The sequence below is a fragment of the Lactuca serriola genome, chromosome 3, assembly GCF_051521515.1.
Source record: "Lactuca serriola cultivar US96UC23 chromosome 3, Lser_US96UC23_V15, whole genome shotgun sequence".
Taxonomy (NCBI): Eukaryota; Viridiplantae; Streptophyta; class Magnoliopsida; order Asterales; family Asteraceae; genus Lactuca; species Lactuca serriola.
This window is the reverse complement of record NC_136410.1, coordinates 152,744,522-152,751,434: the sequence shown is the minus strand read 5'-3', so window position 1 is coordinate 152,751,434 and position 6,913 is coordinate 152,744,522. Positions and strand designations below refer to the sequence as shown.

The following is a 6,913-nucleotide window of genomic DNA, read 5'->3' as shown; positions in this document are numbered from 1 at the left end:
AACCCTTGGGGAGAAAAGCTACGAATAAAAGTCATAGAAAACCTAGAGAACGAAGATCCAACCCTAAATCCGATTCCGAAAGAGATTAGAGGCAATTTTCATTATTCTTAATTCAATCTATTGTTTTTCATCATGTTTAGACATTTAGATTTCGTTTTTATACTTTCAATTGCCTCAATCATGAGCTAAAACCTTTTAACTTCTGTTTGGAGAGACAATATTGAGACTATGGTATGATTTATGGTAGGATTGATTTAATATTGGTGATTTTGTTAATTTTAGCTTGTTAAAGAACCTTATGTGTGATTGATGACTTTTTTTCTATTAATAGGAAGATAATTAGGCTGCATGAACATCTCTTAATTGTTACCTCATATAATTTATGTGACCACTTTATTATATGATTAGGATTAGCGAATGTGAAACTAGAATTAATAGGAAAATAGGTAAATTCACGTGTGAGCTTGTGTGATGACCATCAACAAAAGGTTAACTAAAGGCCCAATTTAGTTGATCATTACAAGTCTTATTTAACCCGAATAAATAACCTAGAGAGTTAATTAATTTAGACAGCTGGCCACTATTTAAGTCGGTCTATTTTCTAAAGATTAGCGATAGCGAATGTGAATCTAATCACTTGAATCGGTAGCCAATAGAAGAGTTAATCCATTGCACTATTACCATAAAATCAACCATAGGATCACTTAAGTTGAACCTAAACAAAAGTTCCCTTCATTATTGAATTTAGTTGAATCTTTGCTTATCTAGTTTTTAGTTAATTAGTCTAAGTATTAGTTAGTAAGTTTCTAGTCTTGGAAAACTAGAGAAAACCCCCTTTATTACTTAATTTTTAGATAATATTAGCTTTTAGTTTTAATTTTCCGTTCCTTGTGTTCGATACCCTACTTATTTAGCTTTACCACAATTGATAGGTCCACTCCCTTTGTGTGTTTATTTTATAATTAAAAGTAGGATTAAAACTAGTTGAGTTTTACACACATCAAGTTTTTGGCGCCGTTGCCGGGGAACAGCTCGAAAATTAAGTTTAATTCCTAATTTTATCGATCCTTTGTGTGAGTTTTTCTTGCACAAAGTTAATTTTTTTAGGTAATTTAGTAATTAGGATAGGTTTTGATAAATTTATGTTTTAAAAAAGTTAATTAGGAATTTTCCTGTTTTTGCCTTGAACTCGCCGAGTGCATTCGAGTCAACTCGGCGAGTCCATGGTTGTTTACAGTTTTAGTTTTTATTTTATTTTTGTTCTTTTTACGCGTTTTTCTTGTTTTGTTTGCAGTTGTTTCATGACCAGAGGATCTAACACTCCATTGGTTCCTCCACTTGAAGATTCGGAGTCTGCTTTAAAGAAGAATAAAGGAAAAATTGTTGGCAAAACCACTTCCTCAAAAAGCTCGCCTTTGAAGAATCTAAAATCCATTTTCAACAAGAAGAAGAGCAGCAAATCAGGAGCTTCCAACGCCTCTATAGCAATAGAAGACCTGATTAAAGAGGACACCGGATACGAAACCGAAGAAGAGGAAGAACCTACATTCGGGCACGACTCCGATTCCGGCGACGAATTAGCCATTATCATGGCTAACATCAATGAAGTCCCCATAGGGGAATGGAAGAAGAAGATGTGTGACGATACTGGCCTGGGACTTATGCAACCCGCAATTCCCGCTACTGCTACTTTCGAACTAAAGGGTCATATACTTGCTCAACTAAAGGAGATTCCCTTCTACGGAAAAGATAACGAAGATGCCTATAAACACTTGGATGAAGTCAATGATGTAGCTGATTACTTTAATGTTCCAAATGTGCCTCGCGAGACCCAGCTACTTCGCATGCTTCCAGTTACATTCAAGGGTGCTGCAAAAGATGGGTTCAAGTCACTCCCTCCCGGGTCCATCACCACATGGGCTAAGATGAAAGAAGAATTCATTGACCATTTTTGCCCACCTTCTAAAATAGCCAAGTTGAAGAAGGCTATTGCTAACTTTGAACAACAACCCGGAGAGTCCTTTTATGAGTCATGGGAGAGGTAAAAAAAGTCTACTAAGAAATTACCCACACCATGACCTTAATAGCCAACAAGAAGTCTCCATCTTCTATGACGGAGTCAATGTCACAACAAAGCAATTACTTGACTCGCAAGGCCTGCTCACAAAGAAGGCACCCCCGGTGATCAAAGAATTAATTGAAGAGTTCTCTAAACATTCTAGAGAATACCATAACCCGCGACATGAAGTAAATAGGGGGTAGTGAACACGGTTAACGATGGCATGGCGGCAATGATGGATAAACTAGACAGTTTAGATAGGAGAATGACGAAGATGGATCAAACAACCCATGCTATCCGGGTAGGATGTGAAAATTGTAAGGGACCGTACCTAACTAAATATTGTGACTTGGATGAGAATGGAAACAAGAAGGCGCAAGTATTATATTCAAGTGGCGACAAATACGATGAAAATTTGCGGAAACCCAAGAAGGAATGGCTCCCGTACAAAGAATACAAAAAGACAAAGGAAGAGAAATACAAGCAAAAAGAGAGGGGTTTCTATCAAAAGGAAGAACCGACTATGGAAAGGAAAGCTGACTTGGAAGAGATGTTTACTAGATTTATAGCTGCGTCCAAGAAGAGACACAATGACCATGATGCTGCAATATAAGAGACCAGAAAAATACTTAGAAATCAGCAAGCATATATTCTAAACACTGAAAAATAGCTAGGGCACCTTGCCTAACAAGTGAACGAGAGGAGACCGGGTGAAGTTCCAAGTAAAACCGAGAATAATCCACGAATGGAGAACGTGAATGTTATAACAACTAGTTTTGGGGAAATTCTCACTCCTCTGACCCCTACACAAAAGGTCTCAACTAAGGTGCATGCAGAAAAGACAGGAGATTCAAGTTCAGCTAAACTCGACACGACTCGCCGAGTCCCTCTAATGGACTCGACGAGTCCAAGGTCTGATGACAAAACTACTATTTCCTTAAAGCCTTATAGGCCACCTTTTCCATTTCCAATTCGAGCCATACCTGACGAAAAGGCTAAAGCGTACAGAAATTTCATGGAACATCTTAAAGCCCTTCAAGTTAACATCCCATTTGCTGAAACAATGCTTCAAACACCTAAATATTTAAACATGCTTAAGGGTCTCTTTGACGCTAGAAAAGATATGAAGTCACGGAGTTAGTATTAGATGAGCTACCAGAAAAGAAGGGCGATCCGGGAAGCATCTCGATCCCTTGTCAATTTGGAAACATACTTGCTACTGAGGCATTGACCGATTTGGGTGCAAGTATTAATCTAATGCCATACTCTTTCTTCAAGAAGTTGAATTTACCGGAGCCAAGGCCGATTAATATGAAGATCCATCTAGCAGATAAGACAATCATTCGTCCAAGAGGTGTTTGTGAAGATCTTCTCATAAAGGTTGACAAATTTGTATTCCCCGTGGACTTTGTAGTGCTTGACATGGAAGAAGACCCCAAAATTCCAATCATTTTGGGGAGACCATTTTTGAATACCGCATGTGCATTGATAGATGTATGCGAGTCCACACTAACATTGAGCGTAGGAGATGAATCAGCAGTGTTTAAGGCTATAAGAGAGATTAAGCAAGAAGAAACAAGAAAAGAAGAAGTTTCATCTATTGATTTGGATGATGAATTACTACAAAAAGAACTTGCACTCTTACAAGAAGAAGATCCAAATAAATTTCTACTAACTTCTGGAGAAATTTTTGATGTTGAAAAAGATTAATTTAGAAGAGATAGAGAAGTTGTTGGAGGGAACTGATCCAGAAGAATCAATAGAGCATGTGGAATACGCACAAACTCGTCGAGTCGCATCGACAGACTCGACGAGTCCAGTCAAAAACCTTAAACCTCGGTAATGTGGACAATCTTCACCTGCTGTTTACTAGTTTTTCTCCTGCTCTCGACATGAAGATTTTTCCAGATCCTTTGGAAGGTCCAGCAGCAAAAGGCGAAAGTGTTAAAAATTATTGTAACTTCCAAAATGTTCAAGTAGCTTGCCTTGATACGATGATACAAAGAGATGAAGAAATTTGACTTGATGAGGAGGCAAGTTTGGGAGAAAAGGAGAATGCAAAGGCTTGGAATGATGATACTAATAACTCATCCATTAAGTCACATATAACTAATCGAGAAATCAAGTTAGTCAAACCTCGAGCCCAAGTTTTTTCCAATTATGAAGTAGTTAATTTTGAAGAAGGAGAAGTACAAAAGATGGGGCCAAAGAATGGGGTGAAGAAAAAGAAGGCTGGGAAACGGATCAAGCATGCAATTGAAGAAGACGCTACAAGGAAAAAGAAAGAAGATTTGTGACGGGCATATAAGAGGAAGATACACGCCTACAAGACAAAGTATAAACCGCAAAAGATTAAGTGTGAATTCCCGATGCAGGGAAACGAAGAAACGTAGAGTGGGAGGGAGTCCAGCTAAAGACTCCTCAAAAAGAAGCGCTTAGCGGGAGGAAACCTGTTATGAGAGTTTGCTTTCTTTTATCTTTTTCGTTTTAGTTTTTTTTTGTTTGATTTTCTTAGGATTTTTCTGTTTTCATCTTCTAATTCATCAAAAATGTTTGCTTGAGGATAAGCATGGTCTGAGTGTGGGGTAGATTGATTATTTTTGCGAAAAGAATGACAAAGTCATATGATCTTCTTTTGTAATTGCAAGTGACTCGGCGAGTTGTGATACTGACTCGATGAGTCTATTCAAAGTCTGGATAACTTTCATTCGCGACCAGACTCGACAAGTCTGACCCCAACTCGACGAGTCGGCTATATTTACTGAAAAAATAAAAACATTTTTTACATCCAGATAAACTAGAGTTTTAACCCTAATTTGAAACATAGCATCAGCCGACACACTCGCCGTGCACCTCTTTCTCTCTCAAGCATTCATCAATTTCTTCCAATGTTTCGGATTTCATCAAGCAAGGTACTTAATTTCTTCTTTATTTCTGTTAAAGTCATGATTTTTAGATGAATGGAAGTGTTAATTGGGTAGAAAACCCGTTTTTGAAGATTTAGAATTTCTAGGGTTTAGATTTTGATTTAATTAGAGTATTGTGAATGAATTTTCTTGTACTACTATGCTCTATATACATCCCTAGACAAACCCTTGCGAGAAATTTTGATTTTTATGGGTACGTTTGACAGACTCTTTCGAAGACTCACGGAATTCATCAGACTCGACGAGTCGGGTTTGGACTCGGCGAGTCATGTCAGAAGTAGTCTCAATTTTAGTTCCTAACTGTTTTGCTCGTTTCTGTATGTTTGTGTACTTATTTATGCAGGAACATGTTTTCATGGGGTCAAAGCTCACGAGGAAGCCAAGAGGATTTCCCTTGGTTGAACTTTCCACGAATCGAGTCCCAATCCACGATGACTAGGTGGAAGAAGAAACTTGTAGAAATCCAGAAAAAGGAGATTTGTGTTCCCAATACGATTGACTAGGAATGGCTATAGAACGTCCAATACGAAGAGGAGTTGGCACCATACCTTGTTAAGGAATTTACTCATGATGGGGTGTCGATCACGTGTGATGGTTGGAGTCGTTTCTTTCGTATCCAGGAGTCGGTCTATTGAGAATTGTGCTTGGAATGTTTTTCCACAATACATTTTCGGGGTGGGGATGATTATTATAGCCCCGAGAACATCGTTTTTTTTGTTGGAAAGGGAACTTCCCTAACGAGGATTTCCGAGCCAGCTTTCGCGCACCGACTAATCCCCCGCTGCAAACATGAGGCTTTGCCTCATGCCCTGGAGTCACTGCAGGAGAACCTCCATGGCCACAAGGGCTTAGTAGTGCCAGGATTTGAACATGGGTCAATAGGTTATCCACCATATCTTCCACATGCCTTACCAAGTCACCACAACCCAAGTGGTTGAGAACATCACTTTTTTTCTTGGGGGTGAGGTTCGCCAATGTTCTATGGTTGAATTATCTTGGAGATTGGGAATTTATGACCAAAACTTGACTCACACGGCTGCATTTGGTAATTTTTTGGAGCATTGCCATAAGGTATTCCCAGATGGTGTCACAAGCACGAGTTGGTGGAACACCATTGCCAACAAACTTTACATTCCCAAGTTAGCTCAAGAGGGAAGCATACGATCACCCACTCATCGCCTTATTCACCACCTTAAGGATGATGAAAAGGTTTCTAACCTTGATGTCTTTTATCTTTGGTGCATTATTACACCCAACACTTTTTGCAACATACCATGGTGTTTGGCTTCATACTTGGCTGAAGGGGTGTTCAAGGACCGAAAAACCTCAAAAATTAATGGGGGTATGTTTGTGACGCGTTTAGCCCACTCTTATGGGTTGATGACTCGTGGTGCTTGGAATTTGATGACGATGATTCCAACCCCTCCCTTTAATCCTATTCTTTTTCGTAGGTCTAGAATTATTGAGGATTATGGAGGGGGACATTATGCTATTCCTAATGACGATACCGTGATCGGGCCCGAGGCACCGAGATGGAGGGTTTGACCAAGACGCGAGCAACCACGCCATGATCCACCGGTTTTTCCAGTCAAGGACAATGTTCCCCCGGAGTGGTTAAGTGAGGAAGGGAGGAGATATTTAGATGATTTGGGTCGAAGTTAAAATTTTACATACCAATCTTTCATCCAATTATTTGAACATTTCCATATTCAACATGTAGATGGGGGACAATTTCTGTATGTTCCAAGTTGGGAGGAGAGGATAAGCGCAAGGCAAGGGGGAGCCGGTGGGAGCGGGGCTATGCATGATGGCGATGATGAGGAAGAGGATGATGACTAGTTTCTTTTTATTTGTGTTTTGTTGAACAATTTGTTTTTATTTTGTTTTATTTGTCTGGTGTGTTTTAAACTTTTAATTAGGATTCGAA

At 39.2% G+C, this 6,913-nt stretch overlaps 1 non-coding gene across 1 annotated transcript; it reads right to left on the bottom strand.

Annotated features, from left to right (window-relative positions):
* Positions 1-1,973: 1,973 nt before the first annotated feature.
* On the bottom strand, positions 1,974-2,081 carry LOC145096481 (small nucleolar RNA R71). The gene has a single exon (XR_013703887.1). It is a non-coding gene; the product is annotated as a small nucleolar RNA R71 (small nucleolar RNA).
* Between the last annotated feature and the right edge of the window lie 4,832 nt (positions 2,082-6,913).